The sequence below is a fragment of the Schistocerca nitens genome, chromosome 6 (genome assembly GCF_023898315.1).
Source record: "Schistocerca nitens isolate TAMUIC-IGC-003100 chromosome 6, iqSchNite1.1, whole genome shotgun sequence".
Taxonomy (NCBI): Eukaryota; Metazoa; Arthropoda; class Insecta; order Orthoptera; family Acrididae; genus Schistocerca; species Schistocerca nitens.
The window spans coordinates 678,062,387-678,086,534 of NC_064619.1; the positions used below are offsets into that span (position 1 = coordinate 678,062,387).

The window sequence follows — 24,148 nt, forward strand, 5'->3', positions numbered from 1 at the left end:
CCGACGCACAAACAGTTTGTAAATATTGCTGAAACAATGCAGGGGCGGATGCACACCCGAATGGCAGTCTTTTGAAGCGATACAAGCCAAGATGCGTGTTTACCACTAAGACGCGCTGGGAGTCTTCGTCCACAGGTAGTTGCAAGTACGCATCTGCTAGGTCCAATTTTGAAAAATAGTTTCCCGGGCACAGTTTGTCAAAAAGATCTTCCGGGCGGGGCAAAGGAAAAGTAGCAGTCACAAGCTGTGGATTCACAGTTGCCTTGAAGTCCACACAAAGTCTCAGTTTTCCGGAAGGTTTTGGCAAAATTACTAAGGGTGAGGCCCAGAGAGAAGCCTGCACACGTTCAATTACACCTTGAGATTCTAAATCGTGCAATGTTTTTGCGACCTCTTCACGCAATGCGTGGGGAACATTGCGCGCTCTGAAAAATTTCGGTTGCGCGTTGTCTTTCAGTTCCAAATGTGCAGCATAGTTCTTAGCGCAACCCAGGCCCGGTGCAAAAATGTCTGCAAATTCTTCACAAAGACTAGAAACACTGGCGGAAGGCACAGTCTGATTCACTGATAGGACCTGATTTACTATAGACATATTAAACAATTGAAACAAATCTAAACCAAACAAGTTCACTGCAGTAGTAGAACGAAGAACGTAAAATGACACAAGTTTTGTTTGTCCCTTGTATGTTGCAAGAAGGCTGCACTGTCCTAACACAGGTATATGCTGTCCTGAGTAACTAGTTAACTTAACGTTTGCGGCACGCAATGGCGGTTCGCCCAGTTGTTTGTACGTGTCGTGATTAATCAATGAAACTGCAGCTCCGGTATCGAGCTGGAATGGTATCACTTTGCCTTCAAAGTCCAAGTCCACAAAAAGTTTATTGTCCTGCTGACGACAAGAGCGACTGTCACGTGCAATTTGAACTGATACAGGTACAGAAGCACTTGCGACTTTACGGGATATCCGGCGACGTCGACGCACACTTTTGGTGGGACGAACACAGTCACTGTTAGCTAAAGTGTCACTGGACGGGTGGGAATGAACTACATGAATGTCCATGGGCGAAGGTCCACGAGCCCGATTGTCCTGGGTTCGATTCCGGCGCGAAGCAAAAGGCCTGGAATTTGTGTGATTGTCTGATCGAAGCTTTTGCTGGCAAACACTCTGAACATGTCCCTTCTTTTGACAGTAAAAGCAAATAGCTTGGCGTGACGGGCAATTTTCACGCGAATGTCTAGTTGCACACCTCGGGCATGATTTCACTGCAGTTGCTTGCTTACGCGGCGCACGTGTTTGCGAGCTAGGCTGCCGCTGCTGTGCGGACGGGCGCGAGGGCCGTGTAGCGTCCCGGGCAGCGCGGCCGGCGGGCCGGTTAATGTGACACACGGCTGGCGAAGTTTCAAATGATTCCTGAGCAAAGTCAAGTGTGTCTTGCCTATCCAATATGTCTATCACTTGTTGAAGGGAGGGATTAACTAGTGTCAAAATCTGTTCCCTTATGCGAACATCAGAAACGTTCTGTGCTATTGCATCACGCACCATAGTATCTGAATAAGGGAGGCCACAGTCACATTCAAAGGCACACTCCCTAGTAAGTCCTTGCAAAGTAGCTACCCACTCCCTATTAGTCTGACCGGCCGTACGTTTTGTACGAAAAAACGTATACCTTTTTGCAACTACATTTACTGTTTCTTTGAAATAGGCATCTAAAGCAGACAAAATTTCGTCGTAGGACAGAGTTGCTACGTCGCGTCGGGGAAACAATTTCACAATCACACGGTAGGTAGACACACCGACACAAGAAAGCAAAAACGGCTGCCGCTCATTACCTTGAATTCTGTATGCTGCTAGGTGAAAGTTGAACTGGCGAGACCACTCTTGCCAGGTCTCATCGGCCGCCACGTATGGCCGAAAGGGAGGTGCAACAGCGTTTTGTGGCAGCGGTAGCGAAGAAACGGCGGCTGCCGCATCGTTTTGCAGCGCACGTTGACCCTGGACGAGCTGTCCAAGGGCTTCCAATAACGCCTGCGTCTGCTGATTCTGCAAGCGAAAAAATTCGGACAGTACATCTGGAGATTGTGGCGAAGCCATGACACAACGAATTAAGACACACTCTTTTGCTCGTCGCCAAATAATGTTGTGTCTAGCTCCTACAGCATAGACACAATGAGGTAGCTAGGTGCACGCTAAACTAACGCAGACGGGCGTGAAGTCTGAAACAGGATACTGGATGAAAACTATAAAGAAAAGAAGGGAGCTTCTTTTATACTTAACTTTAATGAATCCTTGGAATACATCTCTCTTGAATATTCGTTAGCTATAAGCACTGATACAAATGGCGCCTTGCTAGGTAGTAGCTATGGCCTAAGCTGAAGGCTATTCTATCTGTCTCTCGGCAAATGAGAGGAAGACTTGGTAGGTCTAGTCGCAAGCTATGTCGTCCGTACAACTGGGGCGAGGTCTAGTCCGTGTCTTGTGACCTGCCATGTGGTGGCGCTAGGTTTGCGATTACACAGGGGCGACACGCGGGTCCGACATGTACTACAGGACCGCGGCCGATTTAAGTTACCACCTAGCAAGTGTGGTGTCTAGCGGTGACACCACACATGTAATTACAAGGGACTCTTAGTTTTAAATTCAGGTCTTATTGACTACTATTTACATCATGTTGTTAGTTACAGTCTTAAAGCTACAGATAATCATTACAGGTAATGAAAGTCACAAACCATAGGATTAAATTAATGAAAAGAAAAAAATATGAAAAGTTGTGGTCGTGATTTCGTAATCTGGAAGATTGCTTCGTGAGCACGTGGCATGTTATGCACAGGGAATGACTAAAGTGTGTCTGTGTGTGTGATATACTCTAGATAAGAGGCTTCCACGTGCCGGACGGCCGCAGCAAAAATCGCGTATCTGTGAGGTCGACGTAACGCGATAAGATCAGTGGAAGAATTGCAGCTGTCACCGGAGCAGGAGGACCGCACGTCTGGCTGGAAACAGTTCCTCGCTTCCTGTCAACACATCACAAATCGTTCAGAAAGTGAGTACATTTCAGGAAAGAACTGTCTGATTTACATGGCAAATCCACCGGCAACAATGATAGCACCACTTCACTCTACAAAACGGCCAAACTCATACCGGTCACTAAAAAAAAGTGTTATACAGTGAACGTACTGCAAGCAAATAGGATGCACCTGAATGTAAACCTTACGTTTCCATTGCAAGGAGTTATAAGAAACTGGTAACCAAGGACATTGGCCTCTGTGTCCGTCCCCTTAGCTGAATCGTCAGTGCGTCTGACTGCCACGCAGGGGGCCCGCATTCGATTTCTGGTCCGATCGGATATTTTCTCCGCTCGGGGACTCGTGTTGTGTTGCCCTTATCACCATTTCGTCATCAGCGAAATTCAAATCGCCCAGTGTGGTGCGATCTAAAAAGACTTGCAACTAGGCACCCGAACTTCTCCAGGTGTGGACTCCCGGCTACCAAACGCCATACCTTCATTTTTTCCATTGTAGCCGGTCTGCTGAATGGCGGACGGTTATTAGATGATCAATTACGTGTCTGCTTAACAAAAGTAATGGCGCATTTGTACGAAAGAAGGCTGTTATTACGTTGATGTCATCTTTGGCAGTACAGTGGGAACGTAATTGAAAATGTGAAAGTTAAAGAGTAAATAATTATAAAGGAAACAAACCAGAAAAACATTGACATAAGAACATTGAAAAACAGTCTGCGTGGCAGGTTAGATGTTAAAGTTTCTGTGGTTTGTTCTCAATTGTTTATTATTAACTCTAAAATTTTCAATTACGTTAGCAATGTTTTTCGCCTCATTCTCGACGTGTAACATCACTTTCTGTGTTGTTGATCAGCATTGAACCTTCTTTGACGAGTATAGTTAGTTAACGTCTGATGGTGACCTCGTAAGCTAAAAACAGTTAACGAAATAAATTAATAATGTAGAACGTTCACTATTTCGTACTTTCCATTTACAATTATGAAATTGTTTTAACAAAGAGCGACTGTTCAAGGCGGTGGAGGCTCTGTAATAGTGTGGGGCGTGTGCAGTTGGAGTGACATGGGTCCCCTGATATGTCGGGATACTGCTCAGACAGGTGACACGTACGTAAGCATCAAGTCTGATCACCTGCATCCATTCATGTCCATTAATGCATTTCGACGGACTTAGGCAATGCCAGCAGGATAATGCGACACCCCATACGACCAGAATTGCTACAGAGTGGCTCCAGGAACACTTTTCTGAGTTTAAACACTTCCTCTGGCCACGAACATGACTATTATTGAGAATATATGGGATGCCTTGCAAGGTGCTCTTCAGGAGAGATCTCCACCCCCTCGTACTCTTACGGGTTTATGGACAGCCCTGCAGGATTCATGGTGTCAGTTCCCTCCAGCACCACTTCAGACATTAGTCGAGTACATGCCACGTCGTGTTGCTGCACTTCTGCGAGCTGACAGAGACCGTACACGAAATTAGGCTGTTGTACCAGTTTCTTTGGCTCTTCAGTGTACCTTTGCGAGGTATTTAACACCGAATTCTTCTAGAATATTCATATGGAAATGATGCTCTAAGCCCCCCCCCCCCCCCCCCCCACCTTTCTAACTCCGACTTTTGCTGTTGCACATGGAGTAAGAAGAAACGTGAACTGACTGTAATCGACCCTGAAAGTGGAGTAGAGAAGAATTTGGCACCTGCAATGATTTAATTTGATAGAAATTAATTTGATAAGGGAAAGATCCATTAACGTAGTGAGAAATGAAAGGGTTGCTCTACCGATCTACAGAATGAAAGTTCTGTCTTAAAGAACAATTTGATTTATTATGACTAAACTCAAAATAATAAACAAAACACATGAAACATTTGCAGTACGTAAAATTGGATACTCAAATGAATACTGTGAAGGTGAAGTTGTCCGTAAACTAGATTGTGACATTTATGACGAAGTGGTATGTGGAGCCAATTCCTTGCAACTCAAATCTTAAGAGAAACACCCAGCTAACCCAACATGAATTGCAGCTACATTAGTGAGAGCTCAGACAATGAACACCCAAGACAGAACCACATTAGAAAAGACGGGAACAGGCGCGCTCTGCTGAGCTCTGATTATCACATAACAAAATTCCCTAATCTGCCGGTGCTGCGGACATACATTACCAAGCTGTCTTCTTAACTGCAAGGACACGATGTCCATCGTGGTGATGATAATGTCGCGAGTATAGCCCAAAACAAATTATCCTGGTCTGGTTGTTCCAGACTAATGACTTCCTGTGAGACCTGAGTTTCTCCTGGCGTATACAACTTTCAAATAACTTCCGGGAATTCAGCCAGGTAACACCTTCAGCGACCGCCGATATTTTGGCGGGAGAACACCCCGCCATTTTCAAGGCAAACTGAATTCCCGGAAGTTATTTTAAAGACTTCCTAGCAACACAAATGGACCTCTGAGGGAGACGAAGAAGGCTCGCTACACAATCAGTGACGGTATAGTGATTGATTTTAACAAGCGAAGTCACACATTAACTCCGATACAGTCAGATTTAGGCAAAACTGCTGAAGACGGACAACATATGCCGCTTGTACGCAGAACGCTCAACTGCCAACTGTACTCGGAAAGTTACGTTGAAGTCAGAACTTCAGCAGCTTCAGCAACTGCGTCAAACAGTTACAATTAAATGAAAGTATATTAGACAGTCAACGGGAGGCACGCTGTCCAGAGCAGCGAGAGCTCAGTCTTGTAACCTACTCCGACCGAAATGCGAGAGGCGTCTCTCCCAAGAGCACCCGTACAAGCCGAACACAGAGCATTACCGCCTCCACGATAGTGGCCGTGGTTAAACGTGCCAATCAGCAACTCGAAAACCGGTAGAAATTTCCACTCTATTGCCGAAGGACTACTATTCCACCAATGGAGATACTTGGCGCCAATTTCTGCCCCGATTTTGCTACGTTACGGAGCTATCCCTGATCAAGCCAATCACAGGATTTTTCAGAAAACGCGGGAATTTGCCCGCCAATACTGCCTGGGAACACAAGTCATTCCCACGCCTCGCTCGTAGCCCGTCAAAAAGCGTTTTCACTAAGTTTCTACGAAGTAACGGAATCTATAACCCCAGCCGCTCCTTGAGGCCCCTGTGGGCGTGTCACCCCCGCTCTTACGACAATGTCGGCGTCTGGACAGCATCCACTCTGCTCCCTCACACCCGTCGGCATAACCCTTTCAAGAACAGCAGAAGCCGCCTGCCACTGGACCGGCAGGGTGACGAGAGACGCTGCGTGGGAAGTCCGCGTGTGAGGAATAGCAACTTTTCACCGTAAGCAATTAGAGAGGAAAATATTCATATCTTCTGAGTTCTCAATACTAGCCTTGTAATGACCATACTCGGCTATACTTCCCCAAATCGAATTACCCAGAGTAAGATATAAATATGAGAGGGAGCAAGTCACTGTGTGCATCGTAAAGACATGCCACCTTTCACCTTTTATGGTTCCGTACATATGTTAACCCGCAATCCTTATGGGATTAGTTTGTTGTTCATCTGCCCTTCTCTCTGTCTGTTTGTCCGATTATTAGACCTTTTTCTTAGGAACGAGTAGGCGTATCAACCGAACCGTATGTCACTTATTAAGGTCTACGTGTCATGGGCGGTGTAAAAAAATTGAAGCTTTTAAGTGAATTCGATTAAAAGATACGGACATTTGTCACACGTCTGATAATCACAAACTCACTCATCAAAATCTATAGGGTAATCTGGCAATAAGAAAGGTTACACATACGTCTACAGGAAAAAACCTCAAAACTGTTAATTTGTAATTGTATCGCTCAAAAAAACTTTCGTTGTCATTTGTTATCTGGTTGTCTATCAGTCTGTTAAGACCGCTTTTTTCTCACGCACAGGTAGATGTATCAAATTGAAATTTGTGACACATGCTAAGGTCCAAGTGTCCATCGTGTTGTAAAAACGTTTAGCTTCTTAGTCAACAAAAAAAAAAAAAAAAAAAAAAAAAAAAAAAAAAAAGAAATGGTCAGTTACGTCACATATTTTGACACTCGCAAACTCACACGTTAAAGTCTATTGGGCACTTTCCGGTGGTATAGAATCATGAAATTTGGCAAGAAGCGAGGTTTCACAGTACAAGTAAAGATGAAAATCAGAAAGTCCTTAATTTGCCATTTGTTATTCGACTTCAAATTAAAAGTCAAACATTATCGAAAGTCTTGGAAATCCCGGAACCGATATCTTGGCAGTATCAATTATGATAACAGGCAAAAATCCTCGAGACTCCCGGTTCCTGGGATGGACGAACTGACCGTGCACACAGTTTTGTTCGGAACCCCCTACTCGCACCTGGCCAGTTCTTTTTACTTTTTAAGGAGTTAATTTTCACTGGTTGTGTGTCCGTATAGACCTTAAACAACTAGAAACAAAAATTTTGAAAAACACAGCCCTCAGTCGCGAACACAATTAATTTATAACCTAGGCCTCGCTGTCACAAGGGACACCATCCACGGACAAAATTGAAACTAAATGTTACAGCATAACGTACCAAAAAATCGAAAGCTGCGGTATCTCTGAATCTGCAGGAAGTACTTGGTACATCAGAGTGTTAGATCTCGTCAAGCAGCGGCTTTATACCAATGAAGTAACTTCTTCCGCGCAACTGCACCTGCTCGTTGAGAGAAGTCCGTCATTCGAAAGTAAATGCTTGAAAATTTCCAGCTCCTCCAAAATATCAAGTTTGCGCCCTTTTTTTTTCAATATGCAAAATTTCCAACTTCTCAACCCCTTTAGAAGAGTGCCCTGTGATTAACAGGTGAACTCGATATATTGGAGGATCTGGAAATTTTCAAGCATTACTTTTGACGGACTTTTTCTCAACGAGCAGGTGCAGTTGCACGGAAGACGTTATTTCAATGGTATAAAGCCGCTGCTTGGCGAGATCTAACACTTTGATGTAGCAACTACTTCTTGCAGATTCAGAGATACCTTTTCTTTCTACTTTTTACGGCTCATGTACATAAATTTAAAATACTTTTTTGGTTTTTATAACGTATCTATTATAGCAAGCAGTAATGTCATTTAATGGATTATTTCGTATATGTCTTCTTTATGCATTTATTCTGGAATTTTTGTACTACAGCCAGTCATTCATTGGTTGTATTTTATATCATGCAGTATCCCGATATTGTAATTACTTCATGTACACCGTTCAGGTGTTTATTTCCCTCTCTCCAGTTACGAGAAAGGTTTACAAAATAGCTTGTTTTACCATTTAGCCACCAGATGGCGCTATTGTATTAAAGTTCCGTGGCGCACAAGTCATATGATGTTTCAGTTTTGTGTTGACTGTAGCAGAGGACACATGGCAGCGCCTAGTGGCTTGCACCTCTGTTGCATTTTATTTTAATTCTGACTATCTGACGCTGTCAGGTATGACCGCAGCTTTCGTATTTTTTGGTGCGTTATGCTGTAACATTTAGTTTTAATTTTGTCCGAAGAAGTTGTCCCTTGTGACACCGAAACCTAGGTTACAAATTCTGTTCGCGACTGAGGGCTGGGTTTCTCAAAATTTTGTATTATACAACAGTCGCTGATTGACAGCCATGTTAAAAAACCTTAAACAACTAGGTTAATTCCTAATGTGTATGAAGCTACCCATTCTGTGAATCCCCGGCTTATTCGAACCCATCGAGTAGGAAGCTTCCCAAGTTTCTGAAAACAGTATAGGAGAGACGTAATTAGGGGAACTAACAGCGCAAATCTGCATTTAGTGGCGAGAGCAGACACTGGTGTGTTGTCAGTGAGGACTCTTTGCGGCAGCCGTCGCCAGGAGCTAACCAACTGCCGAGCTGTGTCTTTCAGCGTAACACACGGGATCAGCTCCAGGGACCCCCTTATGGCGATGCACACGAGGGCAGACATAAAGTGTTAACTATCTCCTCGAAAAAAAATAAAATTACTTAATCAAGATTTTGGGTGTGTGCAGACACATGTTTGCACTGCTGGTACATACTGACAGCCCACGTCACAGAACCCAAGCGCCGTCAGAGGATGCAAAATCTCGTGTGTGTGAGAACGTGAAATCTAACTGAATCTGAAATTAATCAAGAGTCAGGCATACCCTTGAGATGCAGTGCTGAATTTAATGTACAATACAGAATTACTAACTTGTAATTTATTGGCCCTACTAGTGAATCTGAAGTTCGAGAATTGGCATAATATTTATTACTTAAAGGAAATGTTTGTGATAATGAACTCAAGATTTAAGTAACACAATGGTTTATTACAAAAGATACATATAGAATAAAGCAACAAAATACAATTATGTTGACGATAACAAAGGCGTACCTTACTATGAGAAATGCAAACTAAACACTGAGTTGGCAGAGTTACTGAAGGAGATAGATTAGCATAAAACCTCGGATTTAATTCTGTGAACTAGGTACAGAAACCTAGGGGCCGGCCGGGGTGGTCGAGTGGTTCTAGGCTCTACAGTCTGGAACCGCGCGACCACTACGGTTGCAGGTTGGAATCCTGGCTCGGGCATGGATGTGTGTGATGTGCTTAGGTTAGTTAGGTTTAAGTAGTTCTAAGTTCTAGGGGACTGATGACCTCAGAACTTAGGTCCCATAGTGCTCAGAGCCATATGAACCATTTTTTGAACCTAAGACGATCACAGTGTCTGGAACCAATCATAATAGCTTACATAATTCAAGACAGCGCTAAAATTGTTCAGTGTTTCTACTTAGATGGACTTGCCAGAAGCATTCCTGAAGATATATAATTTCGAAATCGATTATGTGAATCAAATACCACCAATAAAACCGCTGTATTGGTTACCCAGTAACACTAGGTATTTTAATGAAATACGACTGAACACCGTTAACGTTCCATTGGTGAAGATGAATCACACTAGATATGCAGTTGGTTAAATATTACGCGCTGATTGCTAAAAAAGATGTTGGGCGATCAGCTGTTTATTTATCGCATTAGGATTTCATACACTAAAAACCATAACAGAAAGTCACATTCATTAAAAACATTTTATCATCGTTGTGCTGAGGCACGCATCATGGAGGGCAGATGTAGTAGTTGGTTTGTATCACAATATTCGCAACAGTAATTTATTCATATTCCTATAATGTTAGATTCATTGCTTTTAAAGCTCCAAACCATTTTTCAGTAGTGACTGACCTAACTGAATATGAACAAAATGTGTTTTGAAAGCTTCATTTTTTGAGTTGATTAGTTAAAGTGTAGTGCAGGGTCAAACACGTTAGATGAATTCCCGAAATCATCCTCGAATTGGTCGGTTGAATCAAAATTTAGCACCATAGAACCGCAGCAAGATAATCCTCACATGCCCATTTTGTCACATTACTGTGCCGCCTGCCAATGCAGAATTCATAGCTCTGCGACTGCATGTGGCGTTGTGTGGAACGCGTAGATAGTTCCTAATCCTGGAGCGCAAATTTTTTCGACCTTGAAACCTCACACTTTTTCTCTTCCTTCCAGCACAGAAAATGGTATTTTTCTCTTGCGAATGATGTGTTTGGGGTTCTGTACAGGTATACCAGCAAAAAGTAATTATATGGGTTGTCTGCTTGCTTCCGACTGCACTGCAACAGCTCTGTCATCTAAAGCTGGTGAGAGAATCAATAAGCCGTAATCTGTTTCCTTTTTCCGTAGATAAACAGTAAACTACATTTATGATTCCGTTGTGCATCAAGGATAGGGGGGTGTCGTCATGGGATTTGGGGACGGATGACTGGCACGTAAACTGTAGCCGTGCTTATGTCTTGGGAGACAGTGACGTCATCCGTGCCGCAACGTGTTAAAGCGGATCTTTTCTGCAGCTCGGTAGCTGCTCAACGAGGGAGCGACAGAAAAATACTGAAGGCGTTATTTAGCAACGGTTCTGTAAAGCTTCATATCCGTCTTGGGCGCAGATCGGCACCTTAACCGCAGCCACACCAAGGAGTGAGCTTAATTTCCCGTGAACGCGGTAACAACTAAGAAACGTAAGGTAGCTTACGCTGAGGTGATAGAAGTCATCGGATGGAGGTATGAGTATACAGGGTGAGTCACTGAGTGTTGCCACCTAGAATAACTCCGGAAGTATAATAGTATCCGAAAAGTCTGTGGGACAAATACTGCGTGGGACAGCGGGGGCCGTAATATGACGTTGGGTTTTTGTTGCTAGGTGGGGTCGCGTCAGAGATATGAAGATCAACTTTTTTTTTATGGGTTGCTATAGTTCGGTACTTATTTTCTGATAGCGACTATCGAGACGAATACAGTGTGTAAAAGTAAGTTCTTTGAAGGTCAACGAAGGTCACAAAGGTGGCATGAACGTCCATTTACAGAATGTGTTCGAAGTGATGACCACTGGTACAAATGTAGTGCTGCAATCTTCTTATAATGGATTGAGAGGTATTCCTTATCACTTCGGCACTTACCGAAGCACAAGCTCTGACCGTTCTCTCCCGCATGTCTTTAGATGTAGTTGGAACCTCTTTATAAACAATGTCTTTTACGAATTCCCACAAGAAAAAAATCCATATGCGCCAAGTCTGGCGAACGGGCCGGCCACGACACATCTCCTCCGCGTCCAATCCAACGATTTGGGAATTGTCTCTGCAACTCAACAGCGAAAAATGTGCCGGACACCCACCGTGTTGATACCACATTCTGTTCCTTGTTCCTAAGGTATTTCTTCCTATAACAGACCTAATGTTTCTTGCAGGGATGTGGTGTACTTCCTACCGTTAATATTTCCTTCAATGAAATAGGGCCCTATAATCCCATACGATACATTCAGCAACATGGATTTTCAGTTTCCCAATAATGCAAGTTATGAACTTCCATGGTTCGTGAATGTAGCCTCATCAGTAAATAAAATGAAATTAATAAATGTGTCATCCGTCTGAATCTGAAGTTGAGTCCATCGGCAGAATTCAGTGCGCCGCATACGATCCGTGCCAGTTAATTCTTGGTGGAGACTGATATGGTAAGGATGATACTTACGCTGATGCAGAACACGAACAACACTATTCTGGATCATGCCACATTCCCTTGCGATTTGACGCGAACTAACACAAGGACCTCGAACCACAGTCACAAGAGGATCAATTTGCGTTTCCTCGTTAGTAACTTTCCTTTGCCGGATACGTTTCCGATGCGTTAAAGATCCACTTGTTCTCAATTTATCATACACACATTTAAATGCACGACTTGTAGGGTGAGTGCGATGAGGATTTCTTTCAGCGTATAAGTCACTAGCTCTCACTAAATTTCGTTGGCATTCTCCGTAAATGAGAAGCATATCGACTTGTTCTTCGAATGAATACATCATTCACATTCGCTTGATTCGACGATACTAGTCTTACCGTTTCTATTAGTGTTGTAAGCGAGTATTTCCTATTTTCACGTTATACGAGAGAGATTTGTCAGAGCATGTGCTTCGATAAGTGCCGATGTGATAAGGAATACCACTCAGTCCATGATAAGGAGATTGCAGCACTGCACTGATACCAATGGTCATCACTTCTAACACCTGTAAATGAAGATAAGTACAAAGCTATAGCATCCCTTTTTTTTTTAAAAAAAGTCTATCTTCATATCTCTGACACGACCCCACCTAGCACCTAGCAACAAAAAACCAACGTCATGCAACATTTGTCCCACAGACTTTTCAGCAACTATCATACTTTCGGAGCTATTCTTGGTAGTAGTAGTTAGTAACTCACCTTGTATACATATGGCGTAGTATCGCGAACACAAGGTATAAAAGCTAACTTCATTTGAGGAGTTCTCATTTGTACTCCAATGATTACATGAAAAGCCTGCCAACATTATTATGGCCCCACGGCTCAAATCAGCAGGCTTTGAATCCGGTATGGTACATGGAGCTGAGCGCACGGCATATTACATTTCAGATATCATTAGGGAATCCAATATTCAGAGATCCACAGAGTCAAGAGTGTGTCGAAAATGTCAAATTTCAGGCAATATCTGTCGCCACGGTCAATACAGTGGACGACGGCCTTCACCCTACGACCGAGAGCAGCGCCGTTGCGTTGCTAACAGTCAAGCAAGACTGCGTGGAATAAGTCAGTGTGGCAGAAGTCAATGTGGGACGCATGACGAACGTACAGGGTGTTTCAAAAATGACCGGTATATTTGAAACGGCAATAAAAACTAAACGAGCAGCGATAGAAATACACCGTTTGTTGCTATATGCTTGGGACAACAGTACATTTTCAGGCGGACAAACTTTCGAAATTACAGTAGTTACAATTTTCAACAACAGATGGCGCTGCAAGTGATGTGAAAGATATAGAAGACAACGCAGTCTGTGGGTGCGCCATTCTGTACGTCGTCTTTCTGCTGTAAGCGTGTGCTGTTCACAACGTGCAAGTGTGCTGTAGACAACATGGTTTATTCCTTAGAACAGAGGATTTTTCTGGTGTTGGAATTCCACCGCCTAGAACACAGTGTTGTTGCAACAAGACGAAGTTTTCAACGGAGGTTTAATGTAACCAAAGGACCGAAAAGCGATACAATAAAGGATCTGTTTGAAAAATTTCAACGGACTGGGAATGTGACGGATGAACGTGCTGGAAAGGTAGGGCGACCGCGTACGGCAACCACAGAGGGCAACGCGCAGCTAGTGCAGCAGGTGATCCAACAGCGGCCTCGGGTTTCCGTTCGCCGTGTTGCAGCTGCGGTCCAAATGACGCCAACGTCCACGTATCGTCTCATGCGCCAGAGTTTACACCTCTATCCATACAAAATTCAAACGCGGCAACCCCTCAGCGCCGCTACCATTGCTGCACGAGAGACATTCGCTAACGATATAGTGCACAGGATTGATGACGGCGATATGCATGTGGGCAGCATTTGGTTTACTGACGAAGCTTATTTTTACCTGGACGGCTTCGTCAATAAACAGAACTGGCGCATATGGGGAACCGAAAAGCTCCATGTTGCAGTCCCATCGTCCCTGCATCCTCAAAAAGTACTGGTCTGGGCCGCCATTTCTTCCAAAGGAATCATTGGCCCATTTTTCAGATCCGCAACGATTACTGCATCACGCTATCTGGACATTCTTCGTGAATTTGTGGCGGTACAAACTGCCTTAGACGACACTGCGAACACCTCATGGTTTATGCAAGATGGTGCCCGGCCACATCGCACGGCTGACGTCTTTAATTTCCTGAATGAATATTTCGATGATCGTGTGATTGCTTTGGGCTATCCGAAACATACAGGAGGCGGCGTGGATTGGCCTCCCTATTCGCTAGACATGAACCCCTGTGACTTCTTTCTGTGGGGACACTTGAAAGACCAGGTGTACCGCCAGACTCCAGAAACAATTGAACAGCTGAAGCAGTACATCTCATCTGCATGTGAAGCCATTCCGCCAGACACGTTGTCAAAGGTTTCGGGTAATTTCATTCAGAGACTACGCCATATTATTGCTACGCATGGTGGATATGTGGAAAATATCGTACTATAGAGTTTCCCAGACCGCAGAGCCATCTGTTGTTGACAATTGTAACTACTGTAATTTCGAAAGTTTGTCTGCCTGAAAATGTACTGTTGTCCCAAGCATATTGCAACAAACGGTGTATTTCTATCGCTGCTCGTTTAGTTTTTATTGCCGTTTCAAATATACCGGTCATTTTTGAAACACCCTGTATCAGCTAGGACAGTGCTGCCAAATTTGGCGCTAATGGGCCATGGCTGCTGACGAACGACGCGAGTGCCTTTACTAACAGCACGACATCGCCTGCAGCGCCTCTCCTCGGCTCTTGACCATATCGGTTGGACCCTAGATGACTAGGAAACCATCACCTGGTCAGATGAATCCCGATTTCAGTTGTTAAGAGCTGATAGTAGGGTTCGAATGTGGCGTAGTTCCCATGCAAGACATGCACCCAAGTTGTCAACAAGGTGCTGTGCAAGCTGATGGTGGCTCCTCAATGGTGAGGGCTGTGTTTACATGGAATGGACCGACCCTCTGGTCCAACTGACACAACACTGACTGGAAATGATTACGATCGGCTACTTGGAGATTATTTGTAGCCATTTATGGACTTCACGTTCCCAAACAACGATGACATGTCAATGGACTTGGAGTTGTTCGCAGTTAGTTTGAAGAACGTTCTGGACAGTACGAACGAATGGTTTGGCCACCTAGATCGCCTGACATGAATCCCATCGAACTTTTTCGGGAGGTAATTGAGAGATCAGTTCGTCCACAACATCCTGCAGTGTCAACCCTTTCGCAGTTATGGACGTGTATAGAGGCAACATGACTCATTATTTCTACAGCGGACTCCAACGACTTTTTGAGTCCATGCCACGTTAAGTTGCTGCACTGTGCCGGGGAGGAGGAGGTCCGATACTAAATTAGGATGTATCCCATGACGTTTGTTACCTCAGTGTAGGTAGGGATTCTTAAAGCTGCAGTATTTCTCGTCACGGGCGGCAATGTTAAACGTGCAGTTGTTTGGGTAAGCTGCAGATAGCAAAACTATAAATCTGAGAGAATTATCTTGCACCCCCCCTCTCTCCCCCTCTTTTCCCCTTGCGGGGTCGCCTTTGCGCGCAGACAGCACCTGGTGCAGATTGTGTCTGCGTGCAGCAGGTAAAGCCGTCGGCACACGGACCGTGCTGTTGAACGTTAACGTTGAGCGTGCCAAGTTCAACGTGCTGCTGAACGCTCAGGAACGATGCGACTTGTGCATACGGTACGGTTCCCCAACGTGGTACAGGCGATCGCAACGCACTCCAGTTGACGGATGTTTCTAGTTCGTAAATCGCGCTGTTTACTCAACGGGGGCGCGTAAAATTCCCACGTTAGCTCTATTAAAACGCACATTTCCTCCATCGTCCACGAAAAGGAAAGTACCATGTCCAATCAATAAGGACACAGGGTAATAAAAGTTCGATTACAAACAGTGCTGTACAAATTTGGAATACTTCTCCGCGTAAGAATAATAAATAATGTTTATTATTTCATCATTTCCAAATTTTAGTAAAACCCCAAGGTCAGTCTTACTTGATCACTGTTCCTACCCAGTAGCAGAATCTTTGCAACATGTGAATTACGAAGCGTAAAAGAAAAAGAAGCAAAATATCTTTATACAAGTAGCGCAAGTTGTCCTGTAAATTAAACCGATTGAACAAAGTCAGCCCTCAAAAAAAAAAAAAAAAAAAAAAAAAAAAAAAAAAAAAAAAAAGGTGAACTTATATTTACATAACATCAAATATTATATTATATACTTATATTAAACTAATAATAAAGTATCAGAACCTAATAAAAACGCGAATGTTAGCAAAAATTAAATTGGAAGTGTCAAGACGCGAACCATCGGCCTGATAAACAACTTGCTACAGGACGGCGATTCTACTCATTACGCTAAGCCAATGACACACTTTTGGCTTCTAATGATAGTATGTTACTCCTTGCTGGAAACCTTAATCGTAGATATGTTACTAGCTGAAATATAATTATAGCAATTTTTACCGAGAACAATGCGTTTTGGGTGGATCTTCAGTGTGCCGCTGCCTTCAAATAGCCTCCTCTCAAAATACGCAAGTTACATTAATTCTTTTGCCACGAATATGATGTTTCTCATTATTTTATTGGAACAAATCTCAATTTAACAACGCGTTTTCCAGTTATTCTCAATTTGCTGGTGCTCAGAAACGGCATATATACATATAGGCTTGAAATGAATGCCAATATGGCGCCTCACAACTTTGTACTGAAGAGAGACAGCGTGCGAGTGACGTAGGTGGCGTTGTGCCATCTCATTGGTCAACGCTCAGACGCACGCTCAGAACATCTGACATGCCAGATATTGCTCTGCACGTTCGGAAAGACACCCGTACGTGCTATTCCACGCTATGACGTCAGAAACTCGGCACGCTCAACGCTCGGATGCACGGTCCGTGTGCCGTCGGCTTAAGGAACCGCCGCGGCTCCTTCCACGTTCCGCCTTTCCCAACGCCCAGAGCCCCGAACTTTGTTGTACTATGGTGCATCTGGTGTTTGGTTTTCCCTAAAATCCCTTCTTCGCCTCTCCTTCTGGCGTATGGACTACATGGCGCTCCATTTGGATCCGTTTGCACTTCAACTTATGTAGGACTGTTGGTTGTTGCATCGAGAACTAGATTTCGTCGTTCTTCCTTCTCCTACTTTTTCCTAAATCTTCCTCATTACTCTTCTTTCGAATATTAATAATTTTTCCTTTCCTCGATTAGTCTTGCTCCAGGTTTCTAAGGTGTACATGACAGCTGGGCATGTTAATGTGTTAAAGATTCTCATCTTCGTGTTCGCTGATACTAATTTTGAGCTGAGAGTCTCCCGGGGGGAATAGACTAAATGAATTTCATTCTTACTACTATTCTTTCCTTTATGTCAGTTCCTAAGCTGTTGTGTTTGATAAACCAAGATCCCAAGTATCTGAACTGGAGAACCCTCTTGAAGCTCTCGTCATCTGTCTCGAGAAATTCTTCCCGTTCTTGTCTTCTTCCTAATTGCATGAACTCTGTTTTGGTTTGATTCGAGTTTAGCCCAACCTTCTGTGCGTAGTTTTCCATTTTCTGGTACATTTATTTCAACTAATGGTTTGATTCTCTTAGTAGCACTATATGAAATGCATTGCTAGACAGTCGAAGTTATCATCAGTCTGTAGTCCAGCACACTCCTGTTGCCTACATTTCCTTATTACTTACACTGAACAGAAGCCATGAAAGAGCATCACTTTGTCTGACTCCTGGCTCACTCCCGAACGCTTCTGACATGTCCCCTCTGGAAGGCACTGGTGCTCTTCATCTATCCGTTTATAAGTTTCCACTATTCCCACTAGCTTCTCAGGGATTCTGATGTCACGCAGTAAGCTATTCCTGTGGATGCTATCGTATGCACATTCAAAATCGACGAGAAACCATACATGCATATTAATCATATTCTCAGTGTTCTTCAAACAATTGTCTTACGGCGCAAATGTTGTGCATTCTCAATTGATCTGGTCGAAAACCAGCACCATATCCCTATATGTTGTTCTCTACGAATGTCTGTAGTTTTATGAGGATAATCACAGACAGCACGCTGTAAGTTACATTAACCAAGTTGATGCCTCTGTAGTTACCACATTTGTATTTGATTCCCTTTTTGTATTTCGGGCATATTACGGCCAATTTGCATTGTCCTTACTGTGGTGTCACCGCCAGACACCACACTTGCTAGGTGGTAGCCTTTAAATCGGCCGCGGTCCGGTAGTATACGTCGGACCCGCGTGTCGCCACTGTCAGTGATTGCAGACCGAGCGCCACCACACGGCAGGTCTAGAGAGACGTCCTAGCACTCGCCCAGTTGTACAGCCGACGTTGCTAGCCATGGTTCACTGACAAATTACGCTCTCATTTGCCGAGACGATAGTTAACATAGCCTTCAGCTACGTCATTTGCTACGACCTAGCAAGGCGCCATTATCAATAGACATTTAACTTGTGATGCCTGTACCGTCAGACCGATGCTCTACAATTATGGATTAAAGTTAAGTATTACAGCAACTGCGTCCGTTTTTCTAAGTTCTCATTTCCTTGTAATGTTCCAGACCTCACGCCAGTCTGCGTGTAATTAAGCGCGTGCATTTCGGCCTCCTCTAGCAATACGGTGTTGGCTCTTCTGCCAACACAGCACATCGCGACGAGGATTTTGTGTTTGTTGTTAGACTGATTTCATTGTGTCATGGCTCCGCCACAATCTCCAGATGTACTGTCCGAATTTTATCGCTTGCAGAATCTGCAGACGCAGGCCTTATTGGATGCCCTTGGACAGCTCGTCCAGGGTCAACGTGCGATGCAAAACGATGCGGCCGCCGCCGCTCCACCGCTACCGCAGCCACAACACGCAGTTGCACCACCTTTTCGTCCTTTTGATGCGGCACTGGAAAGCTGGACGGAGTGGTCACGCCAATTCGGATTCCATCTCGCCGCCTACAGAATTCAAGGTAACGAGTGGCAGCCTTTCTTATTAGTATGCGTCGGCGTATCCACGTACCGAGTGATAGTGAAATTATTTCCCCGACTCGACGTAGCAACTCTGTCCTACGACGAAATTTTGTCTGCTTTAGATGCATATTTCAAAGAATCTGTCAATGTAGTTGCACAAAGGTATACTTTCCTTCGTACCAAACGTACGGCCGGTCAAACTAATAGGGAGTGGGTTGCAACTTTGCAAGGCCTTACTAGGGATTTTGCTTTAGAGTGTAAATGTGGACTCCTTTATTCAGATACAATGGTACGTGATGCAATTGCACAGAACGTTTCTGATGTTCGTATAAGGGAACAGATTTTGAAACTAGTCAATCCCTCCCTTCAACAAGTGATGGACATATTGGATCGGCAAGACACACTTGACTTTGCTCAGGAATCATTTGCAACTTCGCCAGCCGTGTGTCACGTTAACCGGCCCGCCGGGCGCGCTGCACGGAACAGTAAACAGCCCTCGCGCCCGTCTGTGCAGCTGCCGCCAAGCTCTCTGCTACATTTGCCGCGCAAGCACGCACATGCAGTGCTAAAGTCATGCTCGCGGTGTGCTACTAGACATTCGCGTGAGTATTGCCCATCACGCCAAGCTATTTGCTTTTTCTGTAATAAAAAAGGACATGTTCAAAGTGTTTACCAGAAAAAGCTTACATCGGACACTAGCAACCACTCCAGGCCCTTTGCTTCGCGCCGGAATCGAACCCAGAATACTCGGGCTCGTGAACCTTCGCCCATGGACATTCATGTAGTTCATTCCACTCTGCCCAGTGCCACTCTCTCTAACGGTGACTGTGTTCGTCCCACAAATAGTGTGCGTCGTCAACGACGGAAATCCTGTAAAGTCGCCAGTGATTCTGTACCAGTGTCAGTTCACGTTGCCCGAGACAGTCGCTCTTGTCGTCAGCAGGACAATACACTTTTTGTAGATTTGGACATTCATGGCCGCATGATACCATTCCAGCTCGATACCGGAGCTGCAGTTTTATTGATCAATAAAGACACGTACAAACAACTGGGCACACCTCCGTTGCGTGCCGCAAATGTTAAGCTAACTGCATATTCAGGTCACACAATCCCTGTGTTAGGACAGTGCAGCCTTCTTGCAACATACAAGGGACAAACAAAACTTGTGTCGTTTTACGTCCTTCGTTCTTCCTCTGCAGTGAACTTGTTTGGTATAGATTTATTTCAGTTGTTTAACTTGTCTATAGTAAATCAGGTCCTCTTAGTGAACCAGACTGTGCCTTCAGCCAGTGTTTCTCGTCTATGTGAAGAATTTGCAGACATTTTTGCACCGGGCCTTGGTTGCGCTAAAATCTATAAAGCACATTTGGAACTGAAAGTAAACGCGCAACCGAAATTTTTCAGAGCGCGCAATGTTCCCCACGCATTGCGTGATGAGGTCGCAAGAACATTACACGATTTGGAATCACAAGGTGTGATTGAACGTGTGCAGGCTTCTCTCTGGGTATAACCCTTAGTCATTTTGCCAAAACCTTCTGGAAAATTGAGACTTTGTGTGGACTTCAAGGCAACGGTGAATCCACAACTAGTGACTGCAACTTATCCTTTACCCCGCCCGGAAGATCTTTTTGACAAACCGTGCCCGGGTAAATATTTTTCGAAGTTGGACCTAGCAGATGCGTACTTGCAAATACCAGTGGACGACGAATCCCAGCGCGTCTTGGTGGTTAACACGCATCTTGGTTTGTATCGATTCGAAAGACTGCCATTCGGGTGTGCATCCACCACTGCATTGTTTCAGCAATATCTGCAAACTGTTTGTGCCTCGGTCCCTACTGCAGCAAACTATCTGGACGATATTGTGATCTCCGGAAAGACGGAAGAAGAACATTTAGCCAATCTCAGAACATTATTTCAGGTCTTGCGACAAAATGGTCTTCGCTTGCGGAAGGAGAAATGTGTGTTTTTAGCTGGTGACTTACCATATCTGGGACATGTCATCAATGCTCAGGGCATACATCCCAGTCCCAAGCACCTCAGTGCCATGCAAGACTTGCCTTCGCCGCAGAATTTGAAGCAGCTACAGAGTGTGCTGGGAAAAATCAACTATTATCATAAATATGTTCCACATGCCTCTTCCATTTCAGCTCCGCTTCATCGCTTACGCCGTAAAGGTGTTCCGTTTGTCTGGACGACGGAATGCGAACGCGCCTTTCGCCAGTTGAAATCGGCGTTGCTTTCAAATACTTGCCTTACGCCATTCGATCCCCAGAAACCCCTTTTGTTGATGGTCGATGCATCGGATTTCGTGATCGGTGCTGTGCTTGCGCACAAAGATGGATCGCTTGATCGCCCTATTGCCTTTGCGTCCAAATTGCTCTCGTCTGCGCAAAGACATTATTCACAGATCGAGAAAGGAGTTTTGGCTCTCGTATTTCGTGTTACAAAGTTTCATGATTTCTTGTATGGTCGTCACTTTACCATCATCACAGGCCACAAACCTTTGACATCGCCTTTTCATCCGCACAAGCCTGTACCTCCACGTACAGCACAGAAATTTATTCGCTATTTTCCTCTCGCAGTACCGCTACGATATTTTGTATCTGTCCACTGCTAAGCACGGAAACGCCGATGCGTTGTCCCGTTTGCCTGTTGCTGCGGATAGAGCATTCGATTCCTCCGAACTTGCTTGCCTGTTCATTGATTGGGAAACCGATGACGTGGTCGAATCGTTTCCGATTGATTTTCGTCGTGTAGCTACAGCCACAGCTGCTGACCCTGTCCTTGCTACCGTTTTGCGTTTTGTTGCTACGCAATGGCCCTTGTCAAAGTCACGGATCGAGGATCCGTTGGTTCGCCGATTTTTTGCTCACAAGGAGAGACTTTTTGTACGACGTGGTGTTTTGTTGTTGCGTTCTGATAATGATCAGTCCAGAGTCGTGGTCCCACGTTCGTTACAGTCCTCTGTCTTACGGCTTCTTCACCAAGGACATTGGGGTATAGTGCGCACGAAACAACTTGCTCGTCAGCACTGTACTTGGTTCGGAATTGATGCTGCGATTACGAATATGTGCTCTTCTTGCGTGGCGTGTGCCGAACAACAATCCGCACCGCCGCGGAAATTCTTTGCATGGCCGAAAGCCACTTCCCCTTGGCAACGCTTGCACATCGATTTTGCTGGTCCATTCTGGAATGCTCGATGGCTGGTTGTGGTCGATTCTTTCAGTAATTTTCCTTTTGTTGTCCGGATGTCTTCCACGACGTCTGCTGCCACCATCCAAGCGTTATCCGCTATCTTTTGCATTGAAGGTCTTCCGCAGATTATTGTTTCCGACAATGGCCCACAATTCATGTCCGCAGAATTTCAGTCATTCTGCGAGGCCAATGGTATTCAACATCTGACGTCCGCGCCGTTTTCGCCTCTCTCAAACGGTGCCGCTGAACGATTGGTCCGGACTTTCAAGTCACAGATGTTGAAGTTGAAAGAGTCTCATTCTCGGGAGGACGCGTTTTTGCTCTTCTTGTCTTCGTATCGCTCTCAGCCCCGAGATGGTCGCTCGCCGGCTGAGTTGCTCCACGGTCGTCCTCATCGAACCTTGATGTCTTTGCTACATCCGCCGCATCAGGTTCCTGTGCAGCGGCAGCCACCTGTTTTTGCTCCAGGCGACGTTGTATACTATCGCAGCTAACGAGGTTCACGGTGTTGGCTCGCAGGGCGCATTCTTCGCTGCCTCGGCCGCGCTATGTATCTGGTTTTGGGGGCATCTGGTGAGGTGCGTCGGCATCTCAATCAGCTGCGCCTCTGTCGTCGCCGACGGTGCCGTCCGGTCAGTGCCCTGGGGACCCATCTACTGGCTCGCCTCATCCCCAGGTGTTACCGACGATGCCTTCCATTTTGCCCCATGGCGACGCGCCGCCGCCGCCGCCGGTCCTCCCGCCGGCGCCGCCCGCAGTGGACGCTTCGCTGCAGCCGCCAAGCACCTCCCTGGGTCACGCGCCGCCGATCGCTTCCCATGACCAGCTGTCCTCCGACATGGAACTCTTGCCCGCTCCGGACCAGATGTCGTCTTCGCCAGTCGGGTACCCCGACGCGATGGAGGTCGACCCTTCGGCCCCTCCTGTCACTCTACGGGCGCATACACCGCATGTTGGCGTGCACCCTGGACTAGGTTTTCAGGCGTTTCCTAGCTCCCCTAGGACCGAATGGCCGGGTGCGGGTGGCACAGCCTCGCCTGTTGTTAGGCTCCCCACCTCGTCGCATACGTCAACATGGGGTCCTCCCCACGGCGGGCGGAAGCCTTATGACACAACCGTTCGCCGATTTGCGGGGGAGGAATGTGGTGTCACCGCCAGACACCATACTTGCTAAGTGGTAGCCTTTAAATCGGCCGCGGTCCGGTAGTATACGTCGGACCCGCGTGTCGCCACTGTCAGTGATTGCAGACCGAGCGCCACCACTCGGCTGGTCTAGAGAGACGTCCTAGCACTCGCCCAGTTGTACAGCCGACATTGCTAGCCATGGTTCACTGACAAATTACGCTCTCATTTGCCGAGACGATAGTTAACATAGCCTTCAGCTACGTCATTTGCTACGACCTAGCAAGGCGCCATTATCAATAGATATTTAACTTGTGATGCCTGTACCGTCAGACCGATGTTCTACAATTATGGATTAAAGTTAAGTATTACAGCAACTGCGTCCGTTTTTCTAAGTTCTCATTTCCTCGTAATGTTCCAGACCTCACGCCAGTCTGCGTGTAATTAAACGCGTGCATTTCGGCCTCCTCTAGCAATACGTGTTGGCTCTTCTGCCAACACAGCACTTACCACGTTTTATTCTTCCACATCACCTAGATCGGGTTACAGGTCTCACCTCCTGCTTTCGTAAATTCTCCTATTATTCCGTCCTCCTCTGGCGTTTTGTTGTTTCTGCTTCTATTAACTGGAATCATGACCTGTTCTTCAGTCACCTCCTATTATTCTTTTATCTTACACTTGTGATCAGATTCTGTTTTGTTTGTAATTAAATTCACGGAGTGACGTAGGGGTACGTTTAATAAATAAAATATTTATTCCTCAATTACGTGAACTTTTC

At 45.3% G+C, this 24,148-nt stretch overlaps 1 protein-coding gene across 1 annotated transcript in view; it reads left to right on the plus strand.

Moving 5' to 3' along the window:
• The first annotated feature begins 2,955 nt into the window (after window positions 1–2,955).
• The window catches only part of LOC126262439 (UDP-glycosyltransferase UGT5-like), a 178,401-nt gene continuing 157,208 nt past the window's right edge, over window positions 2,956–24,148 (plus strand). Inside the window, exon 1 of the mRNA XM_049959087.1 lies at window positions 2,956–3,041. The gene's annotated coding sequence lies outside the window, so the exon portion shown is untranslated. The remainder of the gene's footprint in view (window positions 3,042–24,148) is intronic.